Source organism: Mus musculus, chromosome 13, assembly GCF_000001635.26.
Source record: "Mus musculus strain C57BL/6J chromosome 13, GRCm38.p6 C57BL/6J".
Lineage (NCBI taxonomy): Eukaryota > Metazoa > Chordata > Mammalia > Rodentia > Muridae > Mus > Mus musculus.
Window position 1 is genome coordinate 97,426,364 of NC_000079.6, and position 20,014 is coordinate 97,446,377.

General features: G+C 45.7%; 1 long non-coding RNA gene across 1 annotated transcript in view; it reads left to right on the plus strand.

Annotated features, from left to right (window-relative positions):
* Window positions 1–8,606: 8,606 nt before the first annotated feature.
* Window positions 8,607–20,014, plus strand: part of Lncenc1 (long non-coding RNA, embryonic stem cells expressed 1) — a 62,695-nt gene continuing 51,287 nt past the window's right edge. Inside the window, exon 1 of the long non-coding RNA NR_110432.1 lies at window positions 8,607–8,729. This is a non-coding gene — a long non-coding RNA (long non-coding RNA, embryonic stem cells expressed 1). The remainder of the gene's footprint in view (window positions 8,730–20,014) is intronic.

The following is a 20,014-nucleotide window of genomic DNA, read 5'->3' on the forward strand; positions in this document are numbered from 1 at the left end:
AGAGGATGAGGAGGAGGAAGAGGGGGAGGAAGAAGAGGAGGAGAGAGAGGAGAGGAGGAGGAAGAAGAGGAGGTTCTGCAGAACTGGTGTTCACTGAGAGAGAAGAGGACCAGCTGAGCGGGGGACTCCCTGACCTGGCATGGTATATCTGTGAATCTCTGAAAATAGGGTCTGTCCTGTAGTCAAATTGGTGCTTTGTCCATCCTGGGAGAATCGTGAGCAGGGAGAGGAAGCAGAGAAGCAGGCAATGTTAGCTCCCGTAGGTTCTCCCAAGGAACTCTGCAGGCAAGCAAGTTAATCCTTGGAGGGAAGACTGCTTGAAGTAGCATTTCCTGAACAAGACAGAAATGTGGCGCCCCTGGAAACTCTCAGCAGTATGGCTGCATGAACAAGACCATGACGGTCAACACGCCCTCATTGGTGGGAGAAGGACTTACAAGGCCCAACCTCTAGTCAAAGAGCTAGAGACAATCCAGGCCTGTTGAGAGACAGTCAGTTTTCTTCAGGAGTAAGCTGCCTGATAAATTGCTCATCTCTAAGTGATTAGCCCTACACCCTAGTTTGTATGGACCAGTCTAATTCAACTCAGTAGATATCTATCTATATAGATCTAAATATTGCTATGAATATCCTATGTATAAATAATCATAATAGACTATCTATCCATATAATAATCATAATAAACAATATTATATCCATATTATTATATGGATAATGATATAACTACTGTAGAGGAAGATGTGGGAGGGACAGTAGAGGAATTGGAGAAAGGGAGAAAGAAGGGTAGATTTAATGAAAACACACTATAATCATGTATGAAATCTTAAAAGAAAAGAAAAATTTAAAAGAAGCTTGCATCAATCCATGAAAGAAAAGAATGCCATTTTGTGGACTGATGATTTGTGGAAATGAGAAAATAGGTCGATGACTGATAAAGTAACTGGTATCTATAGTAAAATAACTGGTATCTATTGATAAAGTGACTGGTATCTATTGTATGGTAACTGGTATCTATTGATAAAGTGACTGGTATCTATTGATAAAGTGACTGCTATCTATTGTATGGTAACTGGTATCTATTGATAAAGTGACTGGTACCTATTGTATGGTAACTGGTATCTATTGAGCCCTTATTGTATAGCAACTACTGTGCTAGACTAGGAGTGTACTTAGCACCCCTAATAAAGTCTCCAGTTGGTTCCTGCTAAGATAAGATTTAGAAAAAGGTCAGGTTCATTAAAAAACAATTAAATTGTGTGGGTGCTCATATAAGTGCACCCAAGTGTGTATATGTATGAAACCATCAACAAAATAGCTTGTGATGCTTCTGCAGAGGGCCATGGGACAGTGAGGACAATGTGCTTGCAAGGGCATGAGTCTTATCAGCTCAGGGCACTGGCAGCAGTAGCATGCTTCACACAGGACTCTGCTTATTCAGACCACGGGGAGGATTCTTAAAGTCCAACCAGCAAACGTAGTCGTTTATAGGTAGCCCACTCCCTCTGGCTTCTGGGCTCCAAAGCGACATTTTTTGATAACATTGTGTGAAGCACTAGGGAGGTAAAAAGAGACAATTGCCAAAAAAAAAAAAAAAAAAAAAAAAAAGCAAAACACCAACAGATTCTTTATGTAAGAAATGTCATTTTAAAAAATGAGAAAGCAAACTTTTTCCTTAGGCAAAACACAGGAAATAGGCCTTTTAAATCAAGGCCTCAACTAATTTTAAGTCACTTTGATTTTGATTATTGTAGGCAGCCCTTTGATCTTAAAAAAATATGATTGATTGTAGAAATGTCAGACATGCCAGAAGAAAATGCTGACCAGTAGGTACACCACATATTGTTGGTAAAAATCAGTCAGAGTCCAGTGGCATTGCCAGATGGAATCGTCTTGTGTCCAAACTTAGAATCTACGTCTCAATGTAAAGTGGCTCATAGGATGTCTCCCTGGGGCATACGCGTCCATAGTCCAGATGGCAGGATGACCCCGGTGGAAGAAACATATGGTAGGCTCTATCTGTCACTCACAGAGCAAGAGTAGATGTATGGCTCATGAGAGCCAATTAAACAAGAGTCAGTGCCACAGACAGTGGGCTCTCTGAGCACAGCTGAACAGGAAAACAAAACTCTGAGAAACGGGGGGGGGGGGGGGGAATCTCTTACAGGGATGCTGAACTTTGGCATAAGATAGGGAGAAAGGAGATGGATGATGGGGGAGGGAAGGAGAGATTAGGGCTGAGTCTCTACCGCACTTTGATGTTCCCTATGGCCAAATTGTCAATAACTGCACAGCACCAGTTTTTGTGCGTAGTTTTGACAAACACACATGCTCTGTGGAGTGACTGCCTTAACCCGGGTTCCCAGAAGGCCACACTAAGACCAAGTGGGAAGTACAGGTGTAACTGAGGGAACACTGTGGAGATGAGCTGGAAGAGGGAGAGAAAACGATAGCGTGTGTGCCATGCATGAAGCCAGCCACCAAGGTGAGCCACATGGACTGTCTCACTGGGGAAGCTCCACCCGAAATGTGAAATCAGCCCCCTCAAACCTCCCCCTGCCAAAGTCACCCCACTCCCAAACTGCCAACTCCACTTAGTGGTGAGTGCAGGAGGACTCCTGGAGATTTTAATCCCACAATCCTTAGCATGCCTGCACAGCAGCACCATGAGCCCCAAGCAACAGGAGAACACTGGGAGGGACAGAGAGGCTGGACCTGCTTTTGTCAGTCGGGCAGTATGCACTGTGAGAGGACACCAACAAGGCACCGAGGACATCAGCCACTATAATTTCTCCGTGGGAATTTGATAACAAGACACACATATTTACACATTTGAAATGAAATATTTTCATTTATTGAAGAAAAATAAGGCACTGTGTGTGTGATATCAGGAAAATGGCACGGAGAAGTGCAGAAAAAGAAGCAATACTTCTCTGACCAAATAAAAGTCCACCTTTCCTCTTCTCTGCTTTGGTCACCCCTTAGGAAATGGAGCCTAGCACAGGGACTAAATGGTATTTATAGACGAAGACTCACAGAGGGATTGAGCATGTGAAACTTGCTTGGAGTCTATCTGAAACCCATGGTGCGCCTCTGCAGGGTAGCTGCCAGCGGCCACAGGTTCCTGGGTTCCTGAAAGGAAAGCTGGGGATGGATGGGAAGGGCGGCGAGAGAAATAACTCCTCGCCAAGACAAAGTTCTCTGATCAAGGCTCAACTTTACTCCTAAGGTCTGAATTTTTAAAGGGGGGAAACCTATCCCCCACTTTGCCAGGATCTCTTCGGTCCAGGATCTCATTAGGAAAACAAGTTCAGCTGCTCAGCAGGCAGTGGCTTCTTGCAGGAAGCTGCAGACAAGGCAGGACAATAGACTTTACCTAGGTGGGAAGACTCCATTTTAGGTGAGCTAGAGGACTGTGGTGACAAACAAGGTCTGACTCAGCCGCTCAAGAGTGGGGGCGGGGGGGAAGGGGCACATTGCAGTGTCACTATGGCTAACTGGAATCTGTGCCACACCTCTGCGGTGCCACTATGGCTATAGGAGGAATGAGACCATTCCCACGATTCAGGGCCCACTGCATCCATCATGCCTGCTACGGCTTTATGAGGCAGCGGGTTGCACTGAGTTAAAAAGGAGGATATTTAGGTGTTTCATTGGCTTTATGAGCCCTTTTGCTAAAAAGGGGGGCGTCTAAGGAATGCTGCACCTTGATGTTGACATAGACTTTTTCCTTAGAATCACAAAGGAGCAAAAAGCAATATAATCTTACTGTTTATAGGGGAGAGAGAGACGGGCAAGGCACATGTTCCCTGGTACTGGTATATATAAGAGTATAAAACAAAGAAACAAACAAAAGAATGTCCATTCTTCTTGGTGGCACATGGCTTTGAAACTTCATCTCCCTCCTTTGAGGGAGAGAAACCGCATGCATAAGGTATCATAGTTTAGCACCTTGGAGAGAGGTCAACGGGACTTCCAGGCCCAGGACACATTCTCTCCTTGTTAAGACCCTGATGAAAATAAAGGAAAGAGAAATGCATGGCATATAAAATAAAATAATGGGCAACGGAAGCTGAAGTCGTGATAATTAAGATCTAAACATGTACTTGGGTAACTAAGATGTGTTCATAGGACAAAGCTGGTGACAAGCAGCCCTCACAAAGACGCGTGCCTGGCTCTGGGATGGTTTCTTTTGGGTTGGCCCTGACTCTTATGACATAAAGAACATGAGACTATTTTTGTAAACTTAGAACATATATAAGTGTACAGATGAGAGGCAGGTCTTTAGAATGGAACCTGAATGGGAAAGATTTTGAAGTTGTAAATTTCCTGGTGATGGATGGGACACTGCAGAGACAGCCTGACAAGTGGCTAAGTGTGGCCTTTGTGGACTCCTGTCCTCTTTTGGGCTGGTGTTTATTTTCTTCATGTCTGTGTGACTTTGGGCAGGTCACATCACCTTTCTGTTCTTTATTTCCTCTTTCTGTAAGGTGAGAACATTATAGTCCTTCCTTATTGCATAGCTTCTAACAAAATACATAAAGATTTGCTTTTTAAGTTGTATGTGTGTTGGCATGCACATGTATATCTGTGTGTGAGTATGTGCATTGGGTGCAGGTATATCAGAGCTATCAGATTCCACTAGAACTAGAGGCTTACAGACTTACTGGAGAACAAAACTCTAGCCCTCTGCAAGAACAATGCCTGTTCTTAACTGCTGAGTCAGCTTTCCATTCCCTTAGAAAACGTTTAGACCAATGCTGGGCACATATTAAATGCTGCAGCTGCGTAAGAAATAAAATATATGAATATAAATCCCATGACAGTCTGATTCCTTTGTAAGGGCCAAAGTTAACCTGTAAGCCCCACTTGCCCAAGGACAGATACTTCCTGGAATGCTGGGGTTATTGGTTATGGGATATAACAAAGCACACATTTTTCACTCCTCTAAATAAACGTGTTTGACTCAGTTGCACTGGGTGTACTTGATCACATGTCGCAGGAGGGGCAGGAAATGCATCAGGATATGTACTTGGCCCTGATTGGATGTAGGAGGGAGGTAAGTAGGCAGGAAATACGTTGAATATATGCTTGCCCCTGATTGAATTAAAATATACATTTACCCCTGCTTGGACCTGATGGGGAATATGGTGGCCTTAAGGTTTTGCCTTTTTAAGCCTCTGCAAAATGTAATTAGTCTCATTTCCTGGGAACCCCAGAATGGACTTGGCCAGATTTCATCATCCTAGCCAGTATTTAATTAAAGCTTGCTATAAAATTTGGTTCAAAAATTGTGGAACTGGTCTTTTTCTTTTAACCCCCAGGTTTAACACTTTCCATGCTGCCAAGAATGTTTCAAACATTTAATTTAGTAAACATTTACTAAGCGCTCACGTGAACTAGGCATGTACTAGGTACAGGTAAGAATGAATTCCCACACTCTTTGCCTATTCTGTTGCTCATACATTTATATTTTTTATTTAAAAATGTAAAATAATTTACAGAGGTGGTGGTGATGCATGACTTTAATCCCAGTACCTGGGAAGCAGAAGCAGGAAGATTTTTGAGTTTGATGCCAACTTGGTCTATAGAGCAAGTTCCAGGGCAGCCAGAGCTACACAGAGACTGTGTCTCAAAAAAAAATAAAATAACAAACAAACAAGCAAACTAATTTGAAGCAATAGTAAACTCACATCAAGGGTGAAGTACAGTGTAAATGGTTCCTCCTCGTCCCTTTTATAAATTAATTTTATTATTTATGTGTGTTATGTGAGTCTATATACATGCTTTGTACAAAGTTACTCTTACAGGCCAGAAAAGGAATTCCTCATGTGACAGGGCAAGGCACTGCAGAGGATCCTGCATCTTGTATTCTTGCAGAATTTAATCTCTTTGATGGAGACTCCCATGGGAAATTGACAGAACTCTATTCTAGGAACCTGAGGTCAAGATGCCCTGGCTAACTTAGTTTCTGTTAAACTGCTTCCTTCAGCAGAATCCCCTCCAGGTATCTAAGCTTGGGATAAACTGCTTGCTTTTGTGGAACACCCCTGTAGCTGCCCAGCCAGAAGCCAGGATGCAGTTTTTTGCTTTTAAAAGCCCCTTGGTCTAAGTGCTCAGGGCTACACTTAGTTCCGGAGTACTGGAATATAGTACTAGTTGGCTGGAATTCTGGAGTACTGGAGTATAGTACCGGAGTTGTGGAGTATAGTACCGGCCGGGTGGAACAGACTTTCCGTTGTCTATAAATGGTGTCTGGGATCTTTGGTGGGCTACTCTTGGAGTTGGTGTTCCAGGCAGTGGTGAACCACTCGGCATGGCAACTGGGAACCTCAGGAGGAGCAGCGAGCTCTCTTACCTGCTGAGCCATCTCTTTAGGCACCTCCCCTTGCTTTGTGACCGACAATGGCCTTACCATCCACCTGCTCTTGAGGTTGTGCCTCTGTGCTTTTGTAATCAGATCTGGGTTGAGCCTTCTGGAGAGAGACCGTCTAGAAGTGACTGGGGTTCTCTTTAGTGTCTTAGCAGGTGGCACAGATCACAAAGCTGATGACATTCCTGGTGACCACTCCTTTAGCTTCCTGTCTGCTAGGCTTCCTTAGCTAAAAGCCATTCTTTTCTCTCCTGAATCTGTTAAGCATTTAGCAGGGAAGGCTCTTGCTCTCCCACTCCCATCCCCCTACCCCGATCTTGCCCTGCATCAAGCTTCCAATCGGTTTCTGGCTTCAGAATGAATTCATAGTTGCCCATTTCATCCAACGAATTTTCATCTACTAATAGTATGATTTTTTGATGCTCATATTGTCCTTCAGTGGCCAGTGGGAGTTCAGTCAGGCTGATGTTTGTTCCTTTAACATCTCTATCTTTCTTCTTGAGCGCATCCTTTTTGGCATAGCAAGATAGTATCTTCATCTGACTTTTTCTAAGTTTCTGTTTTGGATTCAGTTGTTTGTTCAGGAGGCTCTGGTTTCCTGGAATAGAGGATGGTACTGAAAAGTCAGTGTCTGGGGGCCAGGGATGCGGCTCCACTGGGAGAGTCCTTGCCAGCACAGATGAAGACCTCCACTTAGATCCATCACAAATGTATGGTATACTAGGATGTGCCTGCAATCCCAGCACCCAAGAAGCAGGAGAAAGAGGGTCAGAACTTCAAAGATGTCCCAAGATCCAACACAGTGGGTATGAGGCCAGCCTGGGATACATGAAACTTTGAAAATATCACCCTTTAGCATCCCTTTTTCCTAAATACTTCATTACAGAGCAATAAGTTATTTCCCCAGCACTTAGGAGGCATAGGCAGGTGGATTTCTGAGTTTGAGGCCAGCCTGCTCTACAGAGTGAGTTCCAGGACAACCAGGGCTACACAGAGAAACCCTGTCTCGAAAAACAAACAAACAAACAAACAAACAAACAAGCAAAAGTTATTTCATGAAACGAGCCAAATTAAGCCAGATTAGAGTATATCTAAAGGCAGGTTATTGGAAAACCTTTCCTGGGTTAGTGAGTTCACCGATCCCAAGGATAGAGGCCAGGAAAGTCACCGTGGGGAGGGAGACAGAAGGGAGGGAGATATGCCAGCGGAATGTGTAGAGGATATGTAGAGGGTAGGTAGAGACCCAGGTTGAGACTGAAGGATGCTGGGAGAACCTGAAGGCCAGATCCACTTTGGTATGTTAAATATGCACCTCAACGCTTTGTCCACGGTCTGAAAACCAACACAGAGTAATGCTTAGTTTTGTATTTATCTTTATCCATTGAACACTATTCATATTAACATCCATTTCCAATCTAGTCTTTCTGATATCCTTAAAATTCTTCCTTACCTGACTGCCCTCTCTGGATGATGTAACTCTTTACCCATCTGCCATCTCTGCTGCGGGTTTCCTTTTTCAGCTCTCTCCTCTAGCCGCTGGGGCATTGACTTCCCAGGCTGGGTCCTAATTGCACTGCAGGACACCATCTTTCGGCCTAAATGAACATTTACATCCCATCTTCCAAACGTCTTTGCCCTGTTTTGGCTCTGACTGAATACCCCAGGCTGCCCCGCATGCCCCTGTGGACACTCGGGTTACCCGGCTTAGGCTCTTTAATATCAGTCTACAGGGTTACAGATAGATACCTGCTCCTCCCTGAAACTCCTAGAAGTCAGTGTGACTCAGCACATTTTTAAGGGTCTTCCTGGGACTGTACAAAAACTCTGTGTGTGGGGGGGGGGGCTAAGCTAGGAGAAAAATGACAAATAATAATCAAATCTGACCAACAAAATAGACAAACATGGTCCCGGGGGATGGAGAGGAAGGTTGTGGCATCAGCCCCTAGGCTCACTTACCTGTGAAGTGTCTGCAGGAGTGAGGAGGGAGCCATGGTAAGAGGGGGGCAGTTTTCTACATATATCCTGTGATTTCTGCTCTAGATATCTCGATTAAGAAATAAATGAATAAATTGGGGACTCGGCCAATGGCTCAGTGAGAGGGAACTGATGAGAGAGGCTTCTGGCAGACCAGGTGACTTCAGGAGGAAAAAAAAAATTAATTCAATTTCATCGAGTGCATTTCCTCTGGACCCAGGAATCACAGGAAATGCAATGTCTTTGAAAGGATGGAGTAGATTTCATTTTCTAGCGATCACTTTCCTTCTGCTGGTGACACACTGTTACTTCAAAGGCCTGGACCGGGGCGTGTTTCCTGTAAGGGTGAGCAGATTTGAATGACCGCTCAGGATGGACCTGCTCTGTAAGCACCCACCCCATGGGGCAGGCAATCTTGGGAATTACTGCTTTCCCGGCCCCTGCCTGCTGGGCTCGGGGCCTGGTGAGGTGATGGGGGTGGGGTAGGGGATTTCACAGTTCCCTAGCTCAATTAGGAGACAAAGCAGGATTGTTCTTAGCTTTGTTTTACGGAATTTCAATTGGGGGGGGGGTGTAAAAAAGATTCCCCGAGGACGCAAAACCCTAAATTGTTCTTGCTTTATCTTCTTGTTAAAATGTGTTGTGCATTCCTGGGCTGGAAGGCAGAGGAAATAAAGCTTCGCCGCTACCCCACGCGCCCTTCCCTATCTAGCCCTGTCAGGTCCCAAGTATTTGAGGGAGTTCTAATTACAGAGGAAACAGACTCCCTATCTGGTCTGGACTCTTGTCAGTGGAGAGTGCTCTTAAACGTTCCACATGGATTCAGGGAAATACGATTTGGAGAAGTGCTGATTTTTATTGGGCATGACTAACTCAAGCTGCATCTTTGTATTTTTTTTTCACTCCCTTTTAAGAATAATCGCTTCAAAATGATTAATGATGCCTGAAGCCACCGTCCTCACTTCCTGCGGTGAAACGCGGAACTTTTTGTGCATGTCTGGGTTTGTACAAGGGTGGGCTCCCAACTCACTGAGACAGTTTCCCATCCTGTCCAGACAGTTGGGTTATTGTTCAGGAAAGCTGAGTCTCTGGGGGGTGGGGTGGGGGCTGCAGAGAGGGGACCCTGTTCTGTCCCCCTCAGGGAGAAAAGAAAGGCTTCGCTCCAGTTACAGGAGAGTGAAATTGGTTAACCTCTCAAGGTGCCAGGACAAGCTTGTTGCTGGATTAGTTGGGTCCTAATTCTCTCTTCTCTCTCACTCCTTCTTCCCCGCCCCCTTCCCTCTCTCCCGTGTGCGCGCGCACGCGCGTGTGAATTAAGAACAAAACCTTGGTGTCTTTGAAAACCAGTAGAAACAAAAGGTCACCACCCTGCTGGGATGCAGCCATCTCTAGGTCCAGGCAGAGCTCCCCTGCCCCCCGGAACTCCCCAGGGGAGCATCCTGCCTTCTTCCTAGGATCGTCCTGGGAAAGCTGTTGCCTGGTCGTAGCCCGGAGACCGCAAGGATTCTAGCTCTAGCCGAGTCCCGCCCTCCCATCTCTGCCGGCCTAGGAGATATCTGCGGCAGCTGCAGGGGCCATTTTTTATAAATCGTATTTAGTAAAGACTGTGAGTGATTTTTGTAGATGACAGGAAAGTACTAGAATACTGGTGACTGGTTCCCCTGGTGGATTCTGAGAGGCTAGTTTGTCATGTAAATGTTTGCAACCTTCTGTCCAACTCCTCCATTCTGTCTTTGCATTTCAGTTCTGAGGAAGGCCGACTGGTGAAGTATGTACTAAAAGATTTCCTTTGTGAAGCTCAGTGCAAGCAATAACAATCTCTTCTGCCCATAAGGTATGGAGCGCCTGAGCTTTGGAGGACTGGCCACGTTAGGACTAGCTAGCTTAAAAGAGACAAGAAGGCTAACAAAATTCTCTCCACTAAAGGCGCATGCCAGGCAGTGAGCAGGGCACAAGCTTCTCTCCTGAGCAGATTCATCACAGGAGATGTCGGTGTCCAAGGGATTCATCACGTTAGAGCTTGTGAGCCCCGACTGAGAACAACATCTGCAAAAAAAAAATATGGAAACATGAAGTATTCCTTTAGGGTTACCTTCTATTGAAAAGTCAGGGAGCACACACCTGCAGTCCCAGCACTTGGGAGGCAGTGGGGGGAGGGGCTGCTGGGAGGGGAGCTGATCTCTAGTTTAAGGCATGTCTGGGATAGATAGTGAATATCAAACAAATAAGGAGTCAAGTGTGAGACCAAAATGAACTCCCCCCTCCCCCAGATTCAATAGCCTATCTGTTTTTTCCTGAGCAGTGCTATTCTGGTTGTATAAATCAAATTCTCGGTTTGCAGAACGATTCTGGCATCAAGTGCATTAGAAATAGTGATTTTAGGCAGGGTTCCCAGGGGGTTAGAGCTGGGAGCACTGGTCTTTATGTTAATAGGGAGAGCACCTGCTTGAGCAATCTGGGAACACTGGTTTTCTTCCCACGGTGCCTTCTCCATGTGAATTAATCTGTTAGCTGGTATGTGTGTCAGTTTATTTAGGAACATGTGTGCTGACAATTGGCTCCTGACTGTAAAATAAGGTCTTGGGGGAGATCATGATTAATTGCCTGCCTTACTGTGTGTGTATGTATATGTGCCTTTGATGACAGGCATTATCAGTGCGCATGTGTCTATAAAACTAAAGACAAACTAATGGCAAGCAATTATTAAGACATCGGAAGTGTGAATGAACAGGAAAACTTGGAGTTATCTGGACTTCCATTCTCTTCATGGACCTCGGAGCCAGGGAGATCTTACTTCTGAAATGCAGCATTTTCAGATATAGAACAGGCAGAAAAGTGTTCTTGGAGCTCTTGGAATTATAGGGACACACATTTTATTTAAAAGAAACAGGGCTGCTTAGTACAGTGGCATGTGCTTGCCTGCCAGCCTTCTGTTGGCTAAGGCAAGTTCAAGGCTGGCTTGAGTGCTCTAAGGAGAGCTTACCTCAAAACACAAAACAAAGACGCCAACCAAACCAAACCAAACCAACCAACCAACCCACCAACTAATAAACAACTGCAACAGCAACAACAACAAAACAAACAAAAACCCACAGCAAACAAACAACAAAACAAATACAAACAAAATAAACAAACAGTGCTAGATCTCAAACAGAAGATCTTTACAACAATTATTTGTTTTTCTGCTCTGTTCCAGCCTTCTAAAGCTGTGAATGGTGGTCAGCTCTGTATTCAATGTCTTAACAAGGCAGAGTCCTATTGGTCTCTTATTAAAGCCCAGAACAACAGACAACTGGATAATACAGTTCCCCACAAAACAAAATGTGAGCAATTTACAGTCATTTTTATCAGTGAGATATTGAAACAAACAGCACAAAAGGTAGCATTGCTTCCTTATAAAATGAACACAGTTTTATGAAGACCAAAACCTATTCCCAGAGAAATGGAGCTTTAAGCTGAAGAACTGGACAACAGTGGGGGTTTTGTTTGTTTTGGTTTTGGTTTTGGTTTTCTAAGACAGGGTTTCTCTGTGTGGCCCTCTGTGGAGATGGATGAAGATAGAAATTTTACTTCACAAGGATGAGGAATTTTTTTATTGGTTGGTTAGTAATTTGGGTGTTTTCTTTGGACACAGGCTTTCGCTGTGCAGTCCTGGCTGTCCTGGAACTTTCTCTGTAGACCAGGCTGGCCTGGAACTCAGAGATGTGCCTGCCTCTGCCTCCAGAATGCTGGGATTAAAGGTGTGCGCCACACCCAGCTAAGGCATGCTGAAGACTACAATTCTGGCATTAGCATTCTCTTTGGAATATTACTGTAGCATCGGAATCCAGAGTGAATCTAAGGGGAGGGTGCAGAGGTGACCAGCTGAGAGACAGCTTCCCCAGCATATGACAATTTCCCCAGCATATGACAACTGTCTGAGTGCTGGATGTCCTGCACACATCTGCTCATTTGTCTTGTTTTAGACACTGGCCTTGGGAGGTTGCTGGAAGCGCGGTGTGGCTCCTGCAGTGGGCATCTGGGGGAGAGGCCTGAGCTTTTATCTTACTAAAGCCAACTGCCTGGGAATGGAGAACACTGAGGAGATGGAAAGGGTGAGCAAAAAGCTGGAAGAGGCAGAGAAGTCATCTCAATAAAACCAGAGATGGCAGCAGGCAGCACGGAGGGCTGCAATGGCGGAACTATCAGCGGCTGCTGCACGGGAGGCTACGTGGGCTGGAAACAAGCCAGCTCTGCTGTGGCTAGATTGGGGCCAGGGTTAGGTGGGCAGCCAGGCCACGAGAAGGTTGGTGAGAAAGTGAAGCGGGTGGCGACTGCGCACAGTTCAGAAGGCAGCAGAGTGGCGGGCTGTTTTTCTTTCTTTCCCAGAAGGAGGACTTGAAGATTCTCTCAATCACTCAGCAAATATTTATTGGTGTCTACTAAGAGCTAAATGCAGAGGAGTTGGAGATAAAAGGAGCTCCCGGTGCTCCGAAAGAGCTCTCCGTCCCGGAGCTTGCAAAGGGAGAGGAGAGGTGAACAGCGAGCCTAATACCGTGTGTGTCAAGAGCCCCGTGGGAGGGGAGGCCACAGCTCTTGTCACACAAGAGGGAGAGTATTGAGGCTTCCTGGAGGGCTAATTAGGCATTCACCAGGCAAATCGCGAAGGGAGAACAAGGGGCTCAGAGGGACGGAGCTGGAAAGCTCAGTTGCAGAATAGTGTTGAGGCAGGAGGCAGCAGTGGGTCAGCAGGCTCAGGGGAAACCTCCAGTATGGCTCATAGGGAGTTTCTGAACCACAGAGTGGGTAGCCGAGGGCGGCAAAGAGCAGCAGAGGCTTGACCAAGACTGGAAAATGAGGTTCCGAGGGAGGGAGAAAGGTTGGCCTTGGCTTTCCTGGCAGGGTGGGGGCTGAGGCCATCTGCCAGCACACCCGAGGATTGCCATATTGTCATTATTTGAGATTCACAAAGACTTTCAGCAGCCCTGTAACCGACTCTCACTGACACCCCAGCCCTACATCTGTTGATCTGCTTTTAAATGTGGTGCGATCTTCCCTCCCCGGTATCTGCAGCGATGTAAGTGCCAGGCGTGACAGGCCTGGACAGGAGCCAAGGAGTATTGATTACATACTGTCTGTCCTCTAGTCGAAACTTGTTTATGTTCCAGAGTCAAACATCACCCAACAGGAAGGATTCTTTGTGGGAGTTTTCCAGGAAACAAAATCAGAAGTTGGTTTTGCATTCATTCATGTGTATTTAAAAGGGAGTCTCTGGCCTCTTTTTAAACTTCAAAGAGAAGAGTCATATAGGAGATGCCACGTAACATCTTCTGACACAAAGAACTCTGATCTGAACTCCGGAGGCCACTGTACCTTGGGGTAAAGGACCTTCTAGGTTCCAACTAGGGTGGTGAACCCCAGAGAAGAACCTAGACTTTTGACATATGAATGTTTTAGGTTTAAATTTTGTGTAGATATGCATGTGAGTGTGGTATATATGTGTTAGATATTGACTTCTGAGTGTGCTTATGTGTGTACGCGCAGAGGCCTGAGGAAGATGTTGGATGGATGCTCAGTCCTGTTGATCTCCCTTGAGGTCTCTCATGGAACCTTGAGACAGACTTGCATCCTGCAAGTCTCTTTCATCCCTCTGTCTCCACACCCCTCAGCACTGAGGTTACCGTGGTGTGGGGTCAAGCTCAGCTTTTTGTTAGGGTGCGGGCATCCTACCCAGGTCCCTCACACTTGTGACGCTGCCACTCCTACCCACTGAGCTATCTCCCTCATCACATCTCCTTTTAGATCCAAATAAGCACTTTCCAACAGTAATTCTCAGTTCTTTCCTGTATGTAGCTTGCATAGTGAAGTTGGCTAATGTGAATTTCATAAGTTCGTGAAAATCTGTGTCAGCCAAGGGACCCACTAGTATCTACTGAGAGGCAAGAGGGGCCAGAATATGAGAAAAATCTATACACAGGAAGTCCGAGGGGGGGGGGAGGATGCAGACATTGCAAAGAGAATAGGTTTTGCAGAAGATGGCTGACACATTTGACTTTATTCATGATAGTTTTACCATGTAAACTAGATGATTTTTGGCAAGGGTTTGAATGGAGTGCAATTTATTCCATTTTTTTTCTTTACACACACACACACACACACACACACACACACACACACACTGAAGGAAAAAGCAACAGTGTTTTCAGAAGAACAGCATGAGTTATTCACTTAGAGAATGTTTAGTCTTGCAAGGAGTTGACACGATAGAGTACTGTCCCTGACACCTCTGTCTCTCACTACCACCCCAAAGATCTCCAGGCCCTGTCACGTTACAGCGCACAGAGACTGCATAGCTGTGACTAGTACAAGAATCTTGAAGACAGAGTTTGTTTTCTGGATGGGCCAATGCACTCTCAGAAGAGGAAGGTAGGAGTGTTAGGTCAGGAGGGAGGCAGAAAGCTGGGTCAGGGCATGTGCATACAGAAGCAGAAATCAGCGTGATGCCAATCCTGGAAGCAAGCTGGGAGCAAAAGAAACCAAAGGAGCCAGGCATCCAGCAACCGGAGAGGGCAGGAACTGGAGAGTCTCTGCAGAAGCCTCTAGAAGAAATGCAGTGCTGTACTGACACCCAACTTTAGCCCTTAGTACCCACTCTGGCCATCTGACTTCCACTTTGTTAAAGTTACATTGTTTCAAGCTATTACGGTCTGAGTTCCTTGTTACATCAGCAAGAGGAAACTAATAATAAACCTAGTGAGTGGTTGGATCGCTTGGAGTTTATATTGTTTCTGCATTCTAGACCTGCTCTTAAGTGTCCTATGTGATAATTCACTTCACATGTTCTTCTTTTGTAAGCCGTACCTCTCTATGTGTGCTCTATGTGTGTGTGTGTCTGTCTGTCTGTGTGGTAGTGCTAGGAGGTCCTGAAGATGGAACCCAGGGTCTTGAAAGCTCCACCCTGTCCCACTCTTGCTTTTACACGCCCATCTCTATTAGCGGAGAGCCCCCAGGGGAAGAACAGCCTTATTCTAGCTCCGTGTCTCTGCGTGGGCGCCGTGCTCCGTGTGGGGGCCTTGCACATTTGCTGAGTAAGCGACTCAAGAAAAGTGCCTGGGAGACAGGTTTCAAGTGGATTCATTGTGACTGTCCTCTCTGGTTTGGTTAGATGGGGGGGGGGGTGTCACTCTTCAATTTGAAGATAACAACCTTAGAAGAAAGGCCCAGCCTTGCCCCAGCCTTCACACTGTGTGTGCCTCTGGAATGACTCTTCTTTTTGGATGCAGTCTGCCCTGGGAGCTGTGGGCTGAGTTCCTGTGAGATTTGTTGTCTCTGCTGGATTCCATACCAACAGAAGCTGGGTTCTTGAGAGAACTGCTTCTTTTTTTTTTCTTTTTTCGTTCTTGCTAGAGTTCCTGTGGAATCTAGAGAGTGTAGTGTGAACTTAGAATTACGGCTTTTCTATGTCAGCAGTTCTTGGGGTGGGGGGTCCTCTGCCTCAGGGTGCTGAAGAAAGTCTCTTTGTCACCTGTCACAATACTACCTCCCTCTACCTGAGAACTGATTTCTTTGTTTCTCTTCTCCCCCCTTCTCTATATATGGAACTTTCCTTTCCCCAGCATTGGGGCATAACATGCCCCTCCCCCACCCAGCTTCCACCCCCTGCTTCTGTTTCCCTCTAACCCAGCTTGCCGGGTCTTTGTCTGCTGCTGGTGACAAGCAGTTCAGGAGTTCACAGCACACATTCTCATGGTGAAGACAACTTCCTTTTCAAAGAGGTCCCTGGGCATTTCTAAAATGAAGCCCTAGAGGAAGAGGAGGAGGCTGTGCCGCCCGCCGGCTCTGCCTCTGTCACTGCACAGATCCCCCACATTGTCGTTAACCGAATAGAGGAGGAAGTGGGCATCTAGCACAGGAAGCTAGGAAGAGGAGGAGGATGTGCGCCGGCTCTGCCTTTGTCGCTGCACAGATCCCCGCATTGTGCTAGCTTCCTGTGTGAGATGCTCACCTCCTCTACCAGGTTAGCGACAGCTCTCTCTAAAACACATGTTGGGCTGAAAGACTGGTTTTCCCTGACAGATGAAGGAATTTCCATAAAGATAATTAAAATAATGTGAAAGGCATATATGGCCCACACACCTGAAACCAGGGACTTGGCAGATTTTCCTACACCACATACACAGGGGCATTAGTGACTAAGGTAAGAACAACCCAAGTGTCCACCAGCAGAGTAGATAATGTTTGAATGCATAAACAAATGTGGCATTTGCATACAATGGGACATTAACCTTAGAAAAGGGTGATATTCTGATATCTGATGCAGGCTACAACATGAGTCACCCTTGAATACATTTTGCAGAGTGAAGTAAGCCAGATACAGAAAGATAAGTACTGTGCTGTTCCGCCTCTGTGGGAGAACTGAAAACTCACAGAACTGTGGTCACCAGAGGCCTGGGGAGAGGGGCCATGGAGTTACAGTCTAAGGGGTCAGCTGTTCAAGGAGGTGGATGCACACTAACATGCATCGGTTTAATCACTAGGTACTCATCATCAAGTCTTTTTGTTTTTGTTTTGTTTTGTTTTGTTTTGTTTTGTTTTGTTTTTGTTTTGTTTTTTCGAGACAGGGTTTCTCTGTATAGCCCTGGCTGTCCTGGAACTCACACACTCTGTAGACCAGGCTGACCTCGAACTCAGAAATCTACCTGCCTCTGCCTCCCAAGTGCTGGAATTCAAGGCGTGCACCACCACTACCCGGCGTCATCCAGTCTCAATGAAACTGACCAGTGCACTTGGTGTGGTGACACTTGGTGTGGTGACACTTGGTGTGGTGACACTTGGTGTGGTGACACTGGTAGAGCTTACCTTGGCCGTCCTTTTACCACAATAGAAAATGGGAACAACGAGGAATATGGGCATTATAATTTTGCTGTTTCTTCATTATTTATTTTTCTTTTTTGGCCAAGGCTGCAAGTAGAAGGTTCAAACGATGTACAAATAGTTGGAGATTTACCAACCAACATCGCTGCTGTTTGTGTATCATCTATGCTGTGATGTGAATAACACTTATTCAAACACCAATGAGAATACATTTTCCTCCTAAGTAATTTTTTTCCCTGTGACTTTTGTACACCAATCTAGGAAAGAAAACATATCTATTGAGACAAATACATGCTTTCAAAGGTCACCAAAATAAACTTGGTGACTGTGGCAACCCTTGGAACTGGGCAGAGGAACCTGCATTTTGCAATGCTTGCGCACACACTGAATGATACTACTTGTCCTGGGTTCCCTGACTTCATACAGGAAATATGTGACCTCCGGGTCCTCAGGCTCTCTGAAAGGGAGCTTTGATAAAGACAAAGCGAGCAGGGGGATTCCTCTTGGTTCAGGTAATTTTTGCGGCTGATAGTTGTGATCAAGTTTTGAAAAACAAATACCACCTGCTCACCGCTGAATCTGGGAACAAGAGTTCCAGTGGAAGGACGCAGATTTGATGGCCAGAGGCCCGGGGTGCTTGGCAGGCTAACAGGGTGATTTTTTTAGTGAGTCATTTTGACATTCGGTGACCCACCTCGCGCCCATCAGTCTTCATAGGCCGGCCCAGGGTAAATGCCTGTCTACAGTTTGGGGCGCAGGCCTAGTGGAAGCAAATGTGCCACCTCCAGGGGAGCATAAAAGACAGACCATAGGAGATCACAAACCTGGGAGACTCCCGCCTTTGTCCTGACCGGTCATTCAGTACTATTTAAAATATCACATTGAAAGTTAGCTCCTTCTTCTTCCCTGCTTCACTCCCGCTCTCTTCTTCCTTCCTTTCTTTCTTTTTGCTTTCTTTCTTTTATTTTCTACCTGTTTTTTTTGCGGCTCATGCTTCTTACCCTTTATATCATCCAGAACTACACATGCCTGCTGATACACTTATGTGCATGTGCACATGTACCCACACACACCACACCCTATACACACACCATACACATGCATATACATACACACATCATACACACCTCATACTCACACCACACCCTACACACAGACGCACGCACACCACATCCTACACACATACTCACACCACACAACCTGCACACACACCACTTTTTATGCACACACACATACACCACACTTTACACACACACAGCATACATACCACACATACCACACCGTATACACACCCTATACACACACCACATCCTACACCATACACACACCATACAACCACACACACCACATCATACACACATGCACACACACCATACATCCTAAACACATACCACATCCTATGCACACACACATATACCACACACTACACACACACCATACCCTATACACATACAACCCACATCCTACACACCCCCACATACATCACCCCTCCACATACACACACTACACATATCACACACATCACACCCTACATACACATACTACACATATCACATACCTCACCATACACACACTACACATGCATACATATGTATGAGCACCAAATTAATCTCTGCTTTTTTTTCTTTCATGTCTTCAGAATAGAATTATAGGTAGCTATGATATAAAATCGAAACCGAAGGGAGCTGGCGGATAGAATAGAAAATATAGAGAAGACGTGGGCATAGCCCTTCCTTAGAATTTTCCCTTCTGCGGTTCTCTTCAACCACTGCACACAAAAGCCAGGCCTTTCCAGATACCAGGGGTACTGGAGAGCCCAAAGTGGGAACAACCAAGCATGCTATGTCCTTTTTGAAGCAGGGGCTATAATTCTGCTTGGGAGATGCTGTGCTACTGAGGAGCTAGCTGATAGACAGCATGGGAGGCTGCAGGGTGAACCTTCCTGGGGCTGTGAGAAAGCAAAGGCTGTTTGCTGGCTTCTCTCTCTCTCTTCCTCTCTCTCTCTCTCTCTCTCTCTCTCTCTCTCTCTTCCTTTCTCTTCCTTTCTCTCTTCCTCTCTCTTTCTCTCTCTCTGTCTCTCTCTCTGTCTCTCTCTGTCTCTCTTTTGTAGGGAGGTCTCTGTATAGCCCAGGCTATCCTGGAACTCACTCTAGACCAGGCTGGCCTCAAACTTAGAAATCTACCTGCCTCTGCCTCCCAAGTACTGGGATTAAGGTGTGTACCACCACTGCCTGACTTGCTGACTTCTTTCTATCTCCATGACTAGACTCAGGTTGGCAGGATGATCTGAGAGGTCAACTTAACAATCTGGAGCACAGATTGATCAACAACTGGAAAAAATTTATTGTAGCATTTGAAATGTTAAATATCAGCAGTAATAACTGTAGTAATGATGATATTATTATAGCTAAGAGACCAGCTAGGTATTTTTATGTGGCATGTTTTGAATCCTGTGACACAGTGCTGTTTTCTTTGCTTCAAACTCTGGAGACAGCTACTATTGTTAAAAGCAATACACAGGGTATCCCCTGTGGAGAGATAAGGTATATGCATATTGAAGCCTTGGAGTGACCATTTGAGCAGATATCCATGATTCATGAGTTGGACAGCTCCGAACTGCAGGTGTTTGGAGTTCCAGCCAAGGGTGGGAGTGGGGGCAGGGGAGGGGGTCATATGGTAAGTATTGAATCCCAGTAGAGAGGTGACTGACTAGAGTGGGGTAGTAGCCTTCAAGTCGCAGGTTAGAGGTTAGGTTGGCATGTTCTGCCAGGTAAAACAAGTCTCAGTTGCCAGCTGTGATTCTTCCTGCTGAGTTGA